Genomic DNA, 17341 nt, shown 5'->3' with positions numbered 1-17341 from the left:
TGTCGTGTAGGAGCAACAAAGACTCCAAAAGGCCCAGGACAGCCCACTCCTCACCACAAAACCTCCACAAAAAAGCAGGAATCCCTGGTGCGAACAAAGCAGCTCTGCAGCAAGAGAAGCAGCCCCCTCCCACAGGTCACACACAGCAGGCTAGTAAAGAATCGTTTGTTTATCCGACAGGATCCTGAGGCACTCAGAAGGACATTCAGTCACCTGCCCACGTGTCTTCACTACAGTGATCACGTCCCATCCCTGGAAGCACCACAGTGTCCAAACTCTAATATTAGACTGCCACACAGGAAGAGCCTTCGGACGATGACCCTGTCCCATGGACACCTGGTCCAATAGTCGCAATCTTTCCCAGAAGCCCGTCTCTGTGTACCTGTCTCAGAAAGTGGGTCTGCACTACAGAGTTGCTTTATTTGTAGAAACACACACACACACAACCCTCTAGCCCCGACCCTTGTGAGAGCGCGCCTCCCCAGTTCTCCCAGCTGATGCTGCTGGCTGGATCCCGGTTATTTCCATTGCTCTGTTCCAAACCACACCTCTCTCTCCCGGAAGGCCCGCCAGCAGCATGCTGGTGGTGACAGTTGATGGATGCACTGCCAGCTGCTGACAGCCCGGGTTCTTTTTGAACTTTCAGATATTAATGTTATAAAACTGCCCTTGAAACTTGGCATCAAGAGTTTGTGCAGCATGGACATATCTCAACAAATTAATTGGGGGGAGGGGATACAGCGTTCTTGTATGCACACAAACAAACTGTAAACATCCAAGGGTGTCCGTGACAGAATGGTGGGAAGGAGAGGATCAGGCCCCTCCCATGCAGCCCACGCAGCCGTGGCTGCCAGCCGCCCCAGATGCCACGAACGCCCTGTGCTGACCCTAGATGCAGAATTCCAACTGCTTGCCTTTCTCGGCACACAATCAAAGGCTCCTTCATTGTTCCACACTATCTCATTTCAAGGGAGTTTGCTGGGAGCCAATTAAAACGACAGTTCTTAGAGAGGCTAGGAAGGAGCACACACAATGCACAGCAAAAGCGGCCCTTGGCATTTCAGTCCAGTCCAGTCTTTTGACAAACTTGACGCATTTTGGAAAGGCAACACAGACAAAGGCCACGCTTCATTATTGCTCCTCCTGGATCTATCTGCAGCCTTCAAGACAGTAGACCGTGCCATCCTGTTGAGGCATGTGGAGGCAGTGGTAGGTATCTAGGGATGTGCTTTGGACTGGTTTAAACTGTTCCTTATGGAACAGACTCAGAGGGTTGCTATTGGAGACCAGCTATTCTCAGTGTGGGAACTATCTTGCAGCCTCCCTCCCACAAGGGGCAATCTTACCCCCGTGTTATTCAACCTCTACGTAAAGCCTTTAGGAGAACTCATTCGTAGCTATGGAACTGGATGCCATCGATTTGCAGATGATACCTAGCTCTGTATTTCCTTATCCAAATCCCCTGGTGATGCGGTAGAAGCATTAAGTCAGTGCCTGACAGCTGTTGTCAGATGGCTGAAAGAAAAAAAACCCAGAGATTGAACCCAGACAAAAGGGAAATGATGCTGGCCGGAAAAGCAGAGATCTTGAAGGACGTGGTACTTCCAACCTCTGATGAGGTCCAATGAACTCCGACTGACTCAGTGGAAAACTTAAGGTTTATACTGGAGTCAGCACTGCTGCTAGAGGAACAAGTAAATGCCGTGGCAAAAAGGCCTTCTCCCAGATTAGACTAGCCTAAAGAAGGCCTCCCACCCTCAACACAGCAGATGTGGCCACCTGGACTCAATCCACAATAACACTGAGACTAGATTACTGTAATTTACTTTGGTCTTTCCCCTCAAAGTCAACCTGGAGACTCAAGCTGTATTTTAATCAATGTTGTACCTCACCCTGAGCCCACTTGTGGGGAGGGCGGGTTAAAAATTAAATAAATAAATAATAAATAATAAATGACCTGGTGCACAACACTGCAGCTCATTTACTTACATGAGTTAGACAGAGCATATCTGTCACTCCCTGTGAAGGACTCTACTCAACAGCAGGTTTCTGAAGTGCAGCAAAATAAGCGCTGGGAGGCAAAGGGTGAAACTCTTCCATAGAATGGAGAGCTTGAGTGACAGGCTGATCCCTTTTTCTGACTGGTCACTTAGTCTGAAGGCAGTCAGTTGGTTTCTGACAGGATTTGGAATCAGGGAGTCTGACCAGAAAAGTCAGACAGGTTCACCTTTAGAGTAAAGGGAGAAGTCTCCTTTGGCTTAACTGTGATATGACTGTCCTGAGGAAGAATTCTATCTAAGAATTCAAAATATTTGAATTTACACAGACACCAGAGAACTGGGAGTGTGTTTTGGCAAGAGTGATTGGGTAGTGGGTTGAGACTCCCTTTCAAGCCAAAAAGAATAGTGGTTATATCTTCTGAGAAGATTAATTCTGGCCCAGTTTTCGAACGGGGTTTGGTTCTGAAGAGGACCCCAGGTTTGTTGTGAAGTGAAAACAGTTTAGACTACTCAGGAGATAGGAATACCCTCTAGTTTCAAGAAAGGAGTGAGTTGGGTGCACAAAGTGATTAACTCCAGAAAACCTGAACTGCCATAGGAAACTTCCTGAAGAAACATGGTTGCTGTAACTAATTTATGAAGTAAAACGCCTCACACTGTTAAGAACCAAGAATATATGAAAATAAGCTTCAAGGATACTATTTTGCCTGTTACATGAAGTGTATTCTGTAATATCAACAAAATTTTACCTCCACATTTCCATCCCCTGACTACACTTACTCAAGCCCTGGCTGTTAAATAAAGTTGTTAATTTCTTTTTGAATGTTATACAGTCCCTAGTGCCCTTTCCAAGTTTCCAGGCTGGACTAAAAAGTCAAAATTATAGCTACGTATCAGTGTGGGACAAACAGACTTTCAAAACCACAAATATTAACACACTACTTCAGGCTTCTCAGTCAAAGCAGAAAAACTGAATTTAGGCGGGAAAATCTGCCTCACAGTGGGGCGAGTGAAGGGTGCTCTGTCATACTCCCATTACGCAGTCACTCCATTGGGCTCAATTCTAAGTCATGACTATTATGGTCAAAGCCCTTCATGGCTCGGCCCCTCATATCTGTGCAACCGCCTCTCCCACTACGTTCTGCCATGACAGGTTCACTCATCTGAACAGGGCCTTCTGTAGATTCCTCCCCGCACTTGGACAAAATCAACAGATGCTCACACGCGTGCTTCCTCTATGGTAGCCCACACCTGATGGAATGGCCTGCCTGAGGAGGTCCCACTCTTCCAGATTTCTGCAAACAATGCAACACTGAATTAATCAGGAGGCCTTTCAGATTATAAGGCTGCATCATAAGATAAAGCTTAACAAGATACCTTGGTAAGAACAGGGACTATAGACTGTTATTGGGTACTGTCTGCTGATGTAAATATGATCCTACTGGGTAGTTCCACGTTACTCAAGATGTCAAGTTTATGAATTATGCTTTAATTCAGAAAGTTTTTCTCTCTGTGCTCAGCTTTATGCTAGTTTTCAAAATTTCTGCTACGATATCCTATTGTATCTGTTTACATCGAATGCCCTGTTGATCATATTCAGTTAATGTCCTAGCTATTGATTATATCGTATTCACTTACAGTGCGTAATCCACCTTGGATCACAATGAGAAAGGTAGATTATAAATAAAATAACTATAATCAAGACCAATGTGCAGTCAAGCAGCCTTCCAAATCCAGGTCCCTATGCAAAAACCTATGAAAGGGAAGCACATATTTAGGGGGCAAACGCCACATCTGCAGGGAGCTTGCCCTAGGTAGCTTACAAAATAAAGCATAATAAAAACATAAAACAGTAAAAGTTATTAATTAAAACAGATTTTTTTTAAAAAAAAGGCAGAGAATAATTGTTAGAGAGGATTAATGAGTCACCGTGGTACACAATCCAGGTTGATAAGTCTACCGATGTTGAGAACAAGGCAACAATGCTTGTTTTTGTGTGATGTATTTTTCAGGAGGATGTGCATGAGGATATGTTATGTGCACTTTTTTGCTAACCAACACCTCAGGTGCAGAACTATTCAAGTCTTTGAATGATTACATATCAGGAAAACGGAACTGATCATTTTGTGTCGGTATCTGCACGGACGGAGTGGCTGCCATGACTGGACGGCTTCCTGGTTTAACTATTCGGGTCAAAGAGGTCGCTTCTGAATGTGAGTCTATGCACTGTGTCATCCATAAAGAAATGCGGGCTAGCTGAAAAATGTCATCTGAACTTAACAGCATTTTGCAGGATGTGCTTAAAATTATCAACCACAAAGTACGTGCCCTTAACTCACGTCAGTTTGCACAGCTCTGTGAGGAGATGGACGCAGAGCACACATGTCTTCTGTTATATACAGAAGTGAGATGGCTTTCTAAAGGTAGATCACTGGCCAGAGTTTTTAAGTTACAAGAGCCGCTCCAGAGATTTCTTTTAGAAAAACAGTCACCACTGGCAACACATTTCAGTGACACAGGAACGGGTCACAAAACTTGCTTACCTGTGTGACATATTCAACCTGCTCAACAATCTCAATCTGTCCCTTCAAGGGAGAATGACAACTGTGTTCAAGTTGGCAGATAAAGTGGCTGCATTCAAAGCCAAACTGGAATTATGGGGACAACGAGTGAACATTGGGATTTTTGACGTTTCAAACATCAGCAGAGATTTTGAAAGAGACTGAGCCAGGGCCTTCCTTCTCCCAGCTGTTGCATGATCACCTATCTCAGCTTTCAAAACAGTCTGAGCATTACTTCTCAACCACAAAAGACCCCCAAACTGGGAAAGAACGGATCCATGACCTATTTGTGAATAAGCCAGGTGAATCGACTTTGTCCGTACTAGAAGAAGATCAACTGCTTGAGATTGCAAATGACGGTGGCCTTAATGTTTGAGACAACTTCAAATCTCCATACGTTAAGGATTGAAGTTAAGGCGGAATATCCTGAGATTGCCACAAAAGCGCTGAAAAGCCTGCTTCCATTTCCAACATCCTACCTTTGTGAAGCAGGGTTTTCTGCAGTGACAGCAACCAAAACGAGATCACGGAGTAGACTGGACATAAGCAACACAGTTCGGGTGTCACTGTCTCCTATCACCCCCAGATGGGACCGTCTAGTTGCAGGAAAACAAGCTCAGGGCTCCCACTAATTCTGCATTGTGGTGAGTTGTATAATTATTTCATTATATAATGTAGTAATAGAAATAAAGTGCACAATTGTATCATCCCAAAACCATCTCCCCCCACCCACCCCCGGTCCATGGAAAAATTGTCTTCCACGAAACTGGTGCCTGGTGAAAAAAAGGTTGGGGACCGCTGATCTAGTTCGCTGCTGACTCCTTTGCGCACATACCAAAGACATCTAGTCCCAGGGTTATCAGGGTGGCCATAAAGCCCTCAGTCCTCCCAGACAGGACAAGGGGCCTCAAGACAAATGCAGGAAACTCACAGCACAAAATGCTCAGGAGGCCCCAACACCCATTCCTCCACCGCTTCATGTAGGGAGATAAGTCCATTGGCCACAAACTGCCTAACTAACAGATCTGCTCATGGCCCCAACGTCAGGGCCCTGCCAGACAGTGAACTGAGAGAGGAAGAAAGGAAGAAATAGAATTCAGAGGCACCGCCTGTTCAAGCCAAATGAGCATGACAACCTGCTGCTGCATGGACCCAGTTGGGAGAGGCTAACTCCACTTAATTTACCAAGCCAGGACTTTGCAATACAAGACTTTGCAATTCCTCTCCAATCCACCATCAAACTCGTGGGCAACAGCAGTCTTCCAGGACAGCTTTAAGCCACAGCACCTGAAGACATGAGGGTTTGTTCACAGAGGAACTGCCATCAGTTTGGATGGGGAAGCACAGCCTCCTTAACAGGCCTCCCCTCCCCTGGCTCATCCAATTCCCATCGCCCAGCCTATCCCCCAACTCTTTCCCTTCCCCAGACCACTAGTATAGTCTTCTGGGAAACACACAGCAGAGACAGGAAAAATGGATGCCCAACACAATGTACAGGCTAAATTCCAAACAGTTACAGGCAGCAAACTCAAAAGGAAATGAAATTGATTCAAAGGAGCAGGAGGGAGGGGTTTTGTGGATGCAGAGGGTCAGTTCCAATTCTGAGCAGTCCACAACATTTCAGGCACGGTCCAGTGGAGTTACCTTTTCACAGCTCTGCCTGGTTTTTATCAGGCCACAAGAAGGAATGCTTTGAGCCACCCCTGACTTCATCATGCAAAAGGAGGGACTGTTTATTCCCCTTCCCATCTTCTTCCATTACAGGAGGTCTGGTAACTCCTCAAGGAACCATCATCCATAATGAGAGCAGGGGAACGCACAGCAGCACAGCTGATACCCCTGCCCCGCCGCCCCCCCCCAGATCTGTAACTGACAACTGACACATGCAGGGAATGACACAAGCCACAACAAGCCCATCAAGCCAGGCAGAAAGGTTCAAAGACCCTGGGGGAGCTCTTAGGCCTCCTGAGAAGTTAGCCAGGCATTCAAGCACGCCAGGATCCGGAGTCCAGTTTGTACTATGGAAGTTCTGACCCATCCTTGGTCACAGATTTCAACCATATGTACAACCTTCCCAAGCCAAACCATGTCATCTCTCCACTGTGTGGTTTGTGTGTGTCTCAACTTTGCACAGCTGCATCATGTGAACTTAGCAGGAAACAGAGCAGCAGCTATAAACAGAAATTTAACTTTCAAAGGCTACAGGCTGTCAAACCAGTCCTGTTTTTCCTTCACCGCTACCTTTTATGTAGTCAAAATGCAACATGAAGCTCTTAATCCCTAGATAATGCAACGTTCTAAAAGTCATGCAGCACGGGCACGCACAAACACAGCAAGCAACAAACTCCCTGGCACAGAAACAAAGAAGTGCTAAAAGGCCTTTCTGGTGATCCCTGCCACTTTTCTACTGGCTGCACAACAATCTGAAGTGACTTCAAAGGTTTTATAAATAATACAACAGCAGCGATGTGTGTTCTCAAATAAGCGTTTTCCACTATGCCTTGACCTTGCCCAAAGTAGCAGAAATATCTCCAACATTGCCAAACGCAAGTGTAGTTATACACATGTATTCTAGCGAACTATGTATAAACTAATGTAGTTTGACAACAGGTTGTATAACAACGTAGCTGTTCCTTTTATCATTTGACAACCAATTAACAGTGAAATCCTAAGCAGAGTTACTCCAGTCCATGCCCACAGACCGGAGTAACTCTGCTTAGGATTCCACTGTCAGTGTAGTGGAATTGGACCCAATCATAACCCACTTTTTGTCAACTCTTAAAAATGTATAAAGCTTATCTTGTACCTGCACCATAACATCACTCTAGGCTTTAGTAGAATGTCACATGATTGAAAATCTGAAGAATCAGCTCAGTCTAAGACCAATCATATTCTATATTGTTGTCATGTGTGAAAGATTTTAGATGTCTCTATTTATAGCACATGCTAATTAATATACAAGATGGTAACCCAGATAAGAGATTTGGGTTTTCACAAAGGAAATGTCATGAAGATCTAGGTGAGAAATATATTTGACTGTGTACTGATTGAAAATTTTAAATCATTACTGTACTACATACTTTACTAATCTCACACTGTGTAATCCGCCTTGAGACTCAGTGAGAAAGGAGGACTAAAAATGACATAAATAAAATGAATAAATAATAAAAATGAGAGACGTTAGGAAGGTTAAATTCGTTGCCTGTATTTCTTCATTAACTATAGGTTTTGTTTTAATAATTATTTATATTTTAGTATCTTGCTTAATGAAAAAGATAGTTTATTTCAACAAAGAATTGAAATTGTTCACGATTTTCTATTCCTTGGCTCAATCATCAACCAAAAGGGAGACTGCAATGAAGAAATCAGAAGAAGACTGAGGTTTGGAAGAGCAGCTGTGAGGAGTTAGAAAAGATCCTCAAAGATAAAGATGTCTCTCTGGGAACCAAGATCAAGATAATCCAAACTATGGTTTCCCCCATTGCCATGTATGGCTGTGAAAGTTGGACAGGAAGAAAATGATTCATTTGAAATGTGGTGCTGCAGATCCCATGGACAGTCAAAAGACAAACAAGCAGGTACTAGATCAAATCAAGCCTGAATTCTCCCTAGAAGCTAAAATGACAAACTGAGGCTTACTTTGGTCACATAATAAGACTCTCTAGAAAAGTCAAGAATGCTAGGAAAAGTAGAATTCAGTAGGAAAAGAGGAAATCTCAACGCAAAATGGCTTGACTCAATAAAAGAAGCCACGTCCTCCATTTTGCAGGATCAGAGCAAGTCTATTAACGAGAGATCATTTTGGAGGTCTTTCATTCATAGGGTCGCCATAGGTCGGAGGCGACTTGACAGCACATCACACACACACACACACAGGATTTGTTCAGGCAGGCAGCCCTTTCTCTGCTCCACGTGGCAATGGCAGCCATCAAGAGGGAGCCAAGATATGAGACCTCCTTCCTCCAGGTAGAATCAACAGTGTGCGACTGCCATAAAAAAAGCTAATGCTATGCTAGGGGTTATTAGGAAAGGGATTGAAAACAAATCAGCCGGTATCATAATGCCTCTGTATAAATCGATGGTGAGGCCTCATTTGGAGTACTGTGTACAGTTCTGGTCGCCACACCTTAAAAAAGATATCATAGCACTGGAAAAAGTACAGAGAAGGGCAACTAAAATGATTAAAGGGTTGGAACACTTTCCCTATGAGGAAAGATTGAGGCGCTTGGGGCTCTTTAGCCTGGAGAAAAGACGACTGAGGGGAGACATGATAGAGGTTTACAAGATAATGCACGGGTTAGAGAAGGTAGAGAAAGATGTGTTTTTCTCCCTTTCTCACAATACAAGAACTCGTGGGCACTCTATGAAATTATTGAGCAGTCGGGTTAGAACAGATAGAAGAAAATACTACTTTACACAAAGGGTGATAAACACATGGAATTCGTTGCCACAGGAGGTGGTGGCAGCTACAAGCATTGCCAGCTTCAAGAGGGGACTGGACAAATATATGGAGCAGAGGTCCATCAGTGGCTATTAGCCACAGGAGATAGATGGTATTCTCTTTGTGGGGAGGTGGTGCTCTGTTGTCTTGGTGCTGGAAGGAAGGCAGTGGGAGGGCTTCTGGTGTCCTGGCCTCACTGACAGTCCTTTAGATGGCACTGGATTTCTAGCCACTGTGTGTGACAGAATGTTGGACTGGATGGGCCACTGGCCTGATCCAACATGGCTTTGCTTATGTTCTTATGTTCTTAACCAAAATTCCCCTCCAAAATGCACCCCTCTCCCTCCTTTCCAACAGATTTTCTCTCTTCGGCTTTCTCTCCCCATTATGGGTCAACAAATACTTCCTTAACGTTTTTAGGAAGATATAATCTAGCCTGTGTCCCTTCTAGGTGTCAGATTCCAGCTAAAGTGTGAGTTGACCATTTCATGGTCTCTGGCAAGGATGGCCATTAGCCTTTTCAAAGCTTTCATGAGTGGTACTTGGGCAATACTTGGAAGTAACTGACTTCCACTTTCCTGCCTGCCTTCTGCCAGGGGAGAAAATCTTTTAACACTAAATGTGTGGGTTTTGTCAAACCCCATACACAAAGTAATACGGTATTTCTCCACAAAGGCTAACATTGAAATTCAGCATGCTGGTTGGGGGGGGGGGTACCCTCACTTTCTGGTCTCCCTAAGTGCTCTCATCTTAATTAAAGGGAAGAGCATATGTTAGTAGTCATGGGATGGGGGTGGGGAGATCAAAGTTGATAGTTCCTAACAGATCCTGCCAGACCAACCTGGTTTCCTTCTTTGATCAAGTGACCAGCTTACTGGATCGGGGGAACTCTGTTGACATGATTTATCTGGATTTCAGTAAAGCTTTTGATAAGGTCCCCCATGACATTCTGATGGGCAAACTGGAAGACTGTGGAGTGGACTATAGGACAGTTTGGTGGATAGGGAACTGGTTAGAGGACCGCACTCAAAGAGTGGTGGTCAACGGCATTTCATCAGATTGGAGGGACGTGTCCAGTGGGGTGCCGCAGGGCTCAGTTTTGGGCCCGGTGCTTTTCAATATTTTTATCAATGATCTGGATGAAGGAGTGGAAGGGCTGCTCATTAAATTTGCTGATGATACCAAATTGGGAGGAGTAGCAAACACCCAAGAAGATAGAATTAAAATTCAACAAGACCTGAATACTCTGGAGAAGTGGGCAGCTGTGAATAGGATGCAATTCAACAAAGACAAGTGCACAGTATTACATCTGGGCCACAAAAATGGGAAGCACAAATACTGGATGGGGGATACATTTCTGGGCAGTAGTATATGTGAAAGGGATCTTGGGGTAAGAGCGGACTGTAAACTAAATATGAGCAGTCAGTGTGATGCAGTGGCAAAAAAGGCTAATTCAATCTTGGGTTGTATCAAAGGGGCCATAGCGTCGAAATCGCAGGAGGTCATAGCCCCTCTCTATACTGCCTTGGTCAGGCCACACCTGGAGTACTGTGTGCAGTTCTGGAGGCCTCACTTCAAAAAGGATGTGGACAAAATCGAGAGGGTGCAGAGGAGAGCGACGAGGATGATCAGGGGTCTGGAGACTGAGCCCTACGAGGAAAGGTTGAGGGCCTTGGGAATGTTTAGTTTGGAGAAGAGGAGGTTGAGGGGGGACATGATTGCTCTCTTTAAATATTTGAAAGGCTGTCATTTGGAGGAGGGCAGGGAGCTGTTCCAGTTGGCAGCAGAGGGTAGGACCCGAAGCAATGGGCTAAAACAACATGCACAAAGGTACCGACTGGATATTAGGAAAAACTTTTTCACCGTCAGAGTAGTTCAAAAGTGGAATCAGCTGCCTAGGGAGGTGATGAGCTCCGCCTCACTGGCAGTTTTCAAGAAAAGGCTGGATGAATACTTGTCAGAGATGCTTTAGGCTGATCCTGCACTGGGCAGGGGGTTGGACTAGATGGTCTGTATGGACCCTTCCAACTCTATGATTCTATGATTCTATGATTGGCAGAAGATGCAAAGCTGGTACAGAGGCTGAAGGGCGAGCGGCTGAAGCATCATGAGAAAGCACACACATCAGAAAGATCCAAGAGGTGTTAAGCCCACATTTGTGCGCCAATGTACACAGGATTGGCCAACGTAACAAGTAAGCTCTGATTAAAACAAACTAATTAAATCTTTGGAAGTTGCAAACAGAGCAAAGTAACTCTGATGTTCTGATAACATTCCAGTTCTTTTCTCACTTCTCTTTTCCTTATGCACCCACAAGATTGCAGTCTGCAGCTTAAGATAAGCTTTGCAAGAAACTGAACACCAGAATTAAAGGTTAGAGTTTAAAAACATTCCTCTTTAATGCCACAGATTCCAGTTCCAACTTGCAAGAGAAAAAAATTGGGCCTGAAAGACCAAGGTGAACAAGCAGGCTCTGAGAGAGAGCAACAGCTGCAGGTCAGCAAAATGCTTACACAGCAGCACAGATGTTCAGCGCTGCCTTGGAAGTCACGCCTTGCCCCTTTAATGCAGTGAGTGCCACCAAGCCAAAGCGGAGCACTGGTTTCAATGGGAGAGCTAAGCACCTGCTCGGCAGAGCAATTCTAAAGGTCTGCTATGCTGCCTGGGAAGGTCTGGATGCCAAGTGCATCTCCCACACCAGCAAGTGGACCTTGGGCACATGGAGCCACAGTGATGGCTGGAAGGCATTCCTCCCGCCGCAGCTTCACAGCTCCAGCAGAACACCACGTCCCAGTCAAGCCCACAGCTCACCCGCAGCCCTAGAGGAGCTCCTGCCAGGACCTTCCTCTTTAGGCAAGGGGACCGCTGGTGATGGGACCATCTGGAGGAAGGGCACACTCAGCACAGTGAAGCAGGACCCCAGTGGCACCTTAAAGACTAACTGTTCACTCCAGCAGGAGCATAAAATGCATCAGAGGAAGTGGGCAACGGCTCATCAAAACCTCCTGCTGGGATGTCGTTAGCCTTTGTCCTGTTTTGTCCCAACAGACTAACATGACTACCTCTCTGGAATCTACACCTGGCACAGGCAGCCAGGGATAAGGAGAGGCACCCTTGGCACATACTGCCAGCACTGCTCTGCTCTGAGCCTTCCAAGGCACTCCAGCGCGGCAGCAGAGACTGTCCACAGCAGCCTCTTCTCCAACTGGGACTGCCCAGAAATGCAACCCACTCTGGAAACCAACTGGAGTGGGCCCATGCCTCAAAAGGGGGCTGCTGCAATTATTCCCCAACATATGTGATTCCTATGTATAAGCTTGACAGCCTTTCTTCCCACAACAGTTGCTACCAGCATCTCCACAGTGGGAGGGAGGGGAAGAGGGCAAGCACACGGCCATGGTGCTGGGCATAATCCCATGCCAGCATAGCCCACAGGGCTGCCTGCCATAAGCCCCACCTCCAAGTGCAGGGTAAGTTGCTCCCAGGCATGGGTGCCAGAAACAAAAGGCTCAGCCACCTTTCTGGGTGAACACCAGGCACTCCTCTCAGCACTGGCCAAACACTGAGGAACTGCCAGGGAGCATGAGGGTCGAGAGGAGACAGGGCACTGTGCTGAGGATAAGGGGAATATGCCCTCAGGAGGGACCTCTTCTTCAGTTGGTGAACGGGAATCCTTTCGCATCAAGGAACCATCCATGGGCAGGGAGGGAGGGGGGCTCTTGGTAGTTGGTGATTCAATTCTTAGGCAGGTAGACAGCTGGGTGGCAAACCCGCGTACTGACCGTATGGTGACTTGCCTGCCTGGTGCGAAGGTAGCGGACATCACGCGGGTTCTAGATAGGTTGGGTAGACAGTGCTGAGGAGGAGCCAGTGGTCGTGGTACATGTTGGTACCAACAATGTTAGGAAATGCAAGCATGAGGTCCTGGAGGAAAAATTTAGGCTGCTAGGCAGGAAACTCAAGGCCAGGACTTCCAAGGTAGCCTTCTCAGAAGTGCTACCTGCTCCACATGCAGGGCCAGAGAGACAGGCTCAGATTAAGAGTGTCAATGCGTAGATGAGACGATGGTGTGGGGAGGAAGGGTTCAAGTTTGTGTGGCACTGGGATGCTGTTTGGAACAAGCGGGAGCTGTACAAAAGAGATGGTCTCCACTTGTCCCGACAAGGAGCCAGGCTGCTGGCACTTAAAATCAAAAAGGTGGCAGAGCAATTTTTAAACTGAATCTTGGGGGAAGGCCGACAGGAGATGAAATGTCTTTGGTTCGAGATGGTTCATCTCAAAGAGATGAAGGGTTACCTGTTACTTTTCTACAGGGAAATGGATTCGAGTTGTCCACTGAGACGGTGACAAACAATATGGACTGCCTGGCAAGGTCTCGAGGCAGCAGGAGGAAGGTTGCGGGCCGAACATGCCTGGGAAATTATAGATGTTTATATATGAACGCTAGAAGTGTCCGAGGTAAAATCGGGAAGTTGGAATGCTTAGTGTTGGGGGGAAACAGACATTGTGGGTGTCAGGTCCAGTGTATATCTAAACTGTACTGACTCCATTTTCTAATGCTTCTAGTGTTTAAGTGCTTTCTTCCCAGGTGCACCAGTTCCCAGGCAGCATTCCCACCGGAGGCGACTGTTTTGTCTAACACCGTTCCACCAAGCATTGGCCTTGAAGGAGAGCAGCTTCCCAGGACTGAAAGATGTTGTTTTGAGAACTGTGGGGGGAGGCAAATCCAGATGGGTATTGTTACTCTGTACCTCATGCTTTGCCCTTCATTGGTAACAATGACTATGTACCATCCTGAGTCTCCTATTCAGGACAGTGGACTATAATGGACCTTTTCTGCAGTAAAGTTTCCTTGTTCAATCAATGGACTCCTGTTTGCTTTTGAAAGGGAACCTGTAGGAAGCGCCTTATCTAGCCACAAGCTGACATTTTGTTACCAATCATGCCTGAGTCGGGCCCAGCGGAATCCAAGGTTGTCCCGGACAGGGATCCTTTGTTTGATCCGTATGCGTCCCCCGACAGTCAAACAGTGCAACCCCAAGAATCTCATGTGCCAGCCGGGGCTGGAGCTTCGACGTCTACATCGCCTCTCATCGACCTCAGCAGTGAGGGGACCAGGCCGACGGCTACCGCTCTCCCCTTGATCTCGTTACCCACCCCGTCGGAGTGGGGAGCCAGACCCCGAGAAACGCGAGAGCGCCGGGCCGGAGGGCTTCATCCAAGAATTTCGATGAACGGACGCCGAAGCCTAGAGACTGTCCCTGAGCTGGATAGCAGCCAACCGTGGCTGTTTTGGAACAGGACGGCCGAACAGACGGACGGGAACACATCTCGCCGCGGCGCCCTGAGTTGGGATTATTCGGAACTTGTCCCTTGGAAAGAGCCAACGGAAGTTCCTGAACAAAGTTGGGTGCAAATGCAAAGTCGCACCCATGCTGTAGATTCCGGCATATCGGCAGTGACGGGTCTAGCCAAAGGAATTCTAGCAGCGAGATCACGAGACGATCAAGGAGACCCTCCGCCTTGGGGACCGTTTTCCCCGGTGAGTACAACCGAGGGAGGTTCCGTGATGGGGCAACCGGGTCCTAGCCGAATGCAACAGTTGGAGGCTAGGCTGATTGATATGGAGGAAAGTTTGGCTCATGCCATTCACCTAATCTCAGCGATGGCGGCAGGGGAGAGAATCTCACCTGAAGAAATGGCGGTACAAATCGCCACCCTCCAAAGTGTCATGTCCTATCCAGTGGAGGACGCCCCGCAGCAGCCGCTACCTTCGGGAGAGGAGGAATACTATCCGGGAGAACCGGGAGAATCGCCCGCGGAACTCCCTAGGATAGACGAAACTTCGCCGGGCGGGGATACTCCAGCTGAGGCACCTGGAGAGACTCCAACGGAAACCCCAAAATCGGACGGGGATCCATCTCCCAAGGAGACCCCAGCGGAGGAGCCTAGAGAGGAGGAAGAAGGGCCAACCCGTCCAACCGAAACGACGGTGATACCCCCTCCCGCTTCTCCAACGACAGTTCGGCCGGATCAGACGGAAGAGCCCCCGGCCCCTTCAGAGGAGGAACGGCCGCTAGAAGTGGTTCCCATCCAACAGACCCCGAGCGCCCCGACGCCACAAGATCAGCCTTTGCGTCCTAGAAACACGATGCCGAGAGGGGTAAGCCCGCACGGCCCACCACCCATCAGGCCTTCGCCGCTGCGGCCCCTTCCGCTTCGACCGCAACTAACTCCTTCGCAGCAACCGATACGTTTGCCACTTGAGCAGCCCGTAATACCACCTCCGAACCAACCGGTGGGGCCTACACCACTACGACCCCACCAACCCGTCCCTCAGCGGCCGGTCATTACTCAGCCGCACCGGCCACCTCCACCTCAACCGCTACTGCCAGCACCTCCTGTATTGCCACCAGCCAGACCGAGATTGCAGCCGCCTGCCCGACCACGACTGCAGCCACCGGCCCAGCCGAGAGCACCACCGCCAGCCCAGCCGAGAGCACCACCGCCAGCCCAGCCGAGGCCGTTACCCCCGGCTCAACCGGTGATGCCGCCGCCAGCGCAACCAGCACCGCTACCACAACCGGGTCCCCCCATACCTCAAGTGCCATTGATGCTTCCGACAGACTTCTACCCAGCACCGACTCCGAGGCAAGACCTCCCGATGGGTTGGGTGAAACTGGAAGCTACTTTTGATGGGGATCCCTCCAAACTGGGATTTTTCCTAGTGCAAGTCGTGCAATTCTTCAACCGGTGGGGACACCTCTTCAGCAGCGAGGCCAGTCAAATTGAACATCTCGGATCCCGCTTACAAGGCAAAGCAGCGGACTGGTATGTAGGACTCTATAATATCGGGGCCCCAGAACTCAATACTCTCCAGGGGTTGGTGGATGCTATTCGAGCGCAATATGAAGACCCCTTAGAGGAAACCAGGGCCCGAACAGAATTGCAAGCCATTAAACAGGGTAGCATGTCGGCGAGAGACTATATCACGAAATTCCGACAATTGGCTGCCAAATGCCCTAGGTGTGAGGAGTCCACCAAAATCATTCTGTTCAAGCAAGGACTAAACCCGAGACTTTTGGACAGAGCCCTCATGCAGGACAATCCCCCTACGTTGTTAGGCTGGATCCAACTTGCATGCGAAGTTGAGAATCGCATTTTGGAAGTCCGTTTGGTTGAACAACAACAACAAACGGGACAAAGAAGACCCTTGACTTTACAGAAGGGAGGACGGGGATCTGGGTACGCCACCCGTGGAGCGAGAGATGCTAGATGGCAACAAGGGCTGTGTTTGCAATGTGGACAAGCCGGTCACTTTGCAGCACAATGCCCCTACCGGCCTATGCAAAGACCTCCGCTTCAACTACGGCGCCCAACCCTTGCTCCATTTCCTACTCTCCAACGCCCGATTCCCGCACCACGAGCGAACAGAGGCCGCGGCGCTTCCCAAAGGCCCGCCTCAGAGAGAGGGCTAGAAGCGGAAGAAGTTATGGAATACGACCCCACTTCCCCAAACGCAGAAGTCAACCCAGAAAGCCCCCAGTCGGGAAACGAGATGGATCTGTCGTAAAAGGGCCCAAACGACAGATCCGCCCCAAGCCCGTTCCGGCACGGAACCGGCCGCCCGGGTCCATCTTATTCATGCCAGTGACTCTAATCAACCCAGAGAGAAAAATGCACATCCGAGTGCAAGCCCTTATCGACTCGGGCTGTTCAAGAGACATCATCGCCCCAGCTCTAGTCAATGGACTAGTCTTACCAACTCGGGAATTACAAAATCCAGTAATCTTTGAACAAATGGATGGCACCAATATGAACCCTGTTACCACTGAGACCATCCCAGTGATCACAGGCATGGGACAACATTGGGAAAAGAGGTCTTTTGTCATTAGCTCCACTGCCAAATACCCGTTAATTCTAGGCAGCAAGTGGCTATGTGATCACAATCCCTACATAGACTGGGCCCAAGGATGCATCACCTTCAGTCATGCCAACTGCAAAAATCACTGCTGGAACCAAAACTGGGGCAATGATCCAACTCACACTGAAAAGGCCCTTCTTACTCAAGAAGAAATCAACCAAATACCTGAACCGTATTGGCCTTTTCTAAACGCTTTTTCCGAGGAGGAAGCTGATACTCTACCCCCGCACCGACGAACGGACTGTGCGGTGGAAATTTTGCCCGGAGCCTCACTGCCCAAAGGACGACTATATCCCATGAGTCTCCATGAACGAGAAGAGCTCCGGAAATTCATCGACACCAACCTCCAACGAGGGTTCATCCGTCCAGCCAACAGCCCCCACGCCGCTCCGGTTCTCTTTGTGAAAAAAAAGGA

At 48.1% G+C, this 17341-nt stretch overlaps 1 protein-coding gene across 8 annotated transcripts in view; it reads right to left on the bottom strand.

Moving 5' to 3' along the window:
* Window positions 1-17341, bottom strand: part of LOC129343072 (leucine-rich repeat and fibronectin type III domain-containing protein 1-like protein) — a 60627-nt gene that overhangs the window by 17303 nt on the left and 25983 nt on the right. The window contains exon 1 of one of the 8 annotated variants that reach the window (XM_054999069.1): window positions 1434-1708. The exons of 6 other annotated variants lie outside the window; for them this stretch is intronic. The gene's annotated coding sequence lies outside the window, so the exon portion shown is untranslated. Of the gene's footprint in view, window positions 1-213; window positions 1046-1433; window positions 1709-17341 lie in introns of those variants that run through there. One more of the 8 variants, XM_054999067.1, reaches the window with a different exon arrangement.

The sequence above is a fragment of the Eublepharis macularius genome, chromosome 15 (assembly GCF_028583425.1).
Source record: "Eublepharis macularius isolate TG4126 chromosome 15, MPM_Emac_v1.0, whole genome shotgun sequence".
Classification (NCBI taxonomy): Eukaryota; Metazoa; Chordata; class Lepidosauria; order Squamata; family Eublepharidae; genus Eublepharis; species Eublepharis macularius.
Note: the sequence above shows the minus strand (reverse complement) of the source record. Positions and strands in the feature narration are given on the sequence as shown.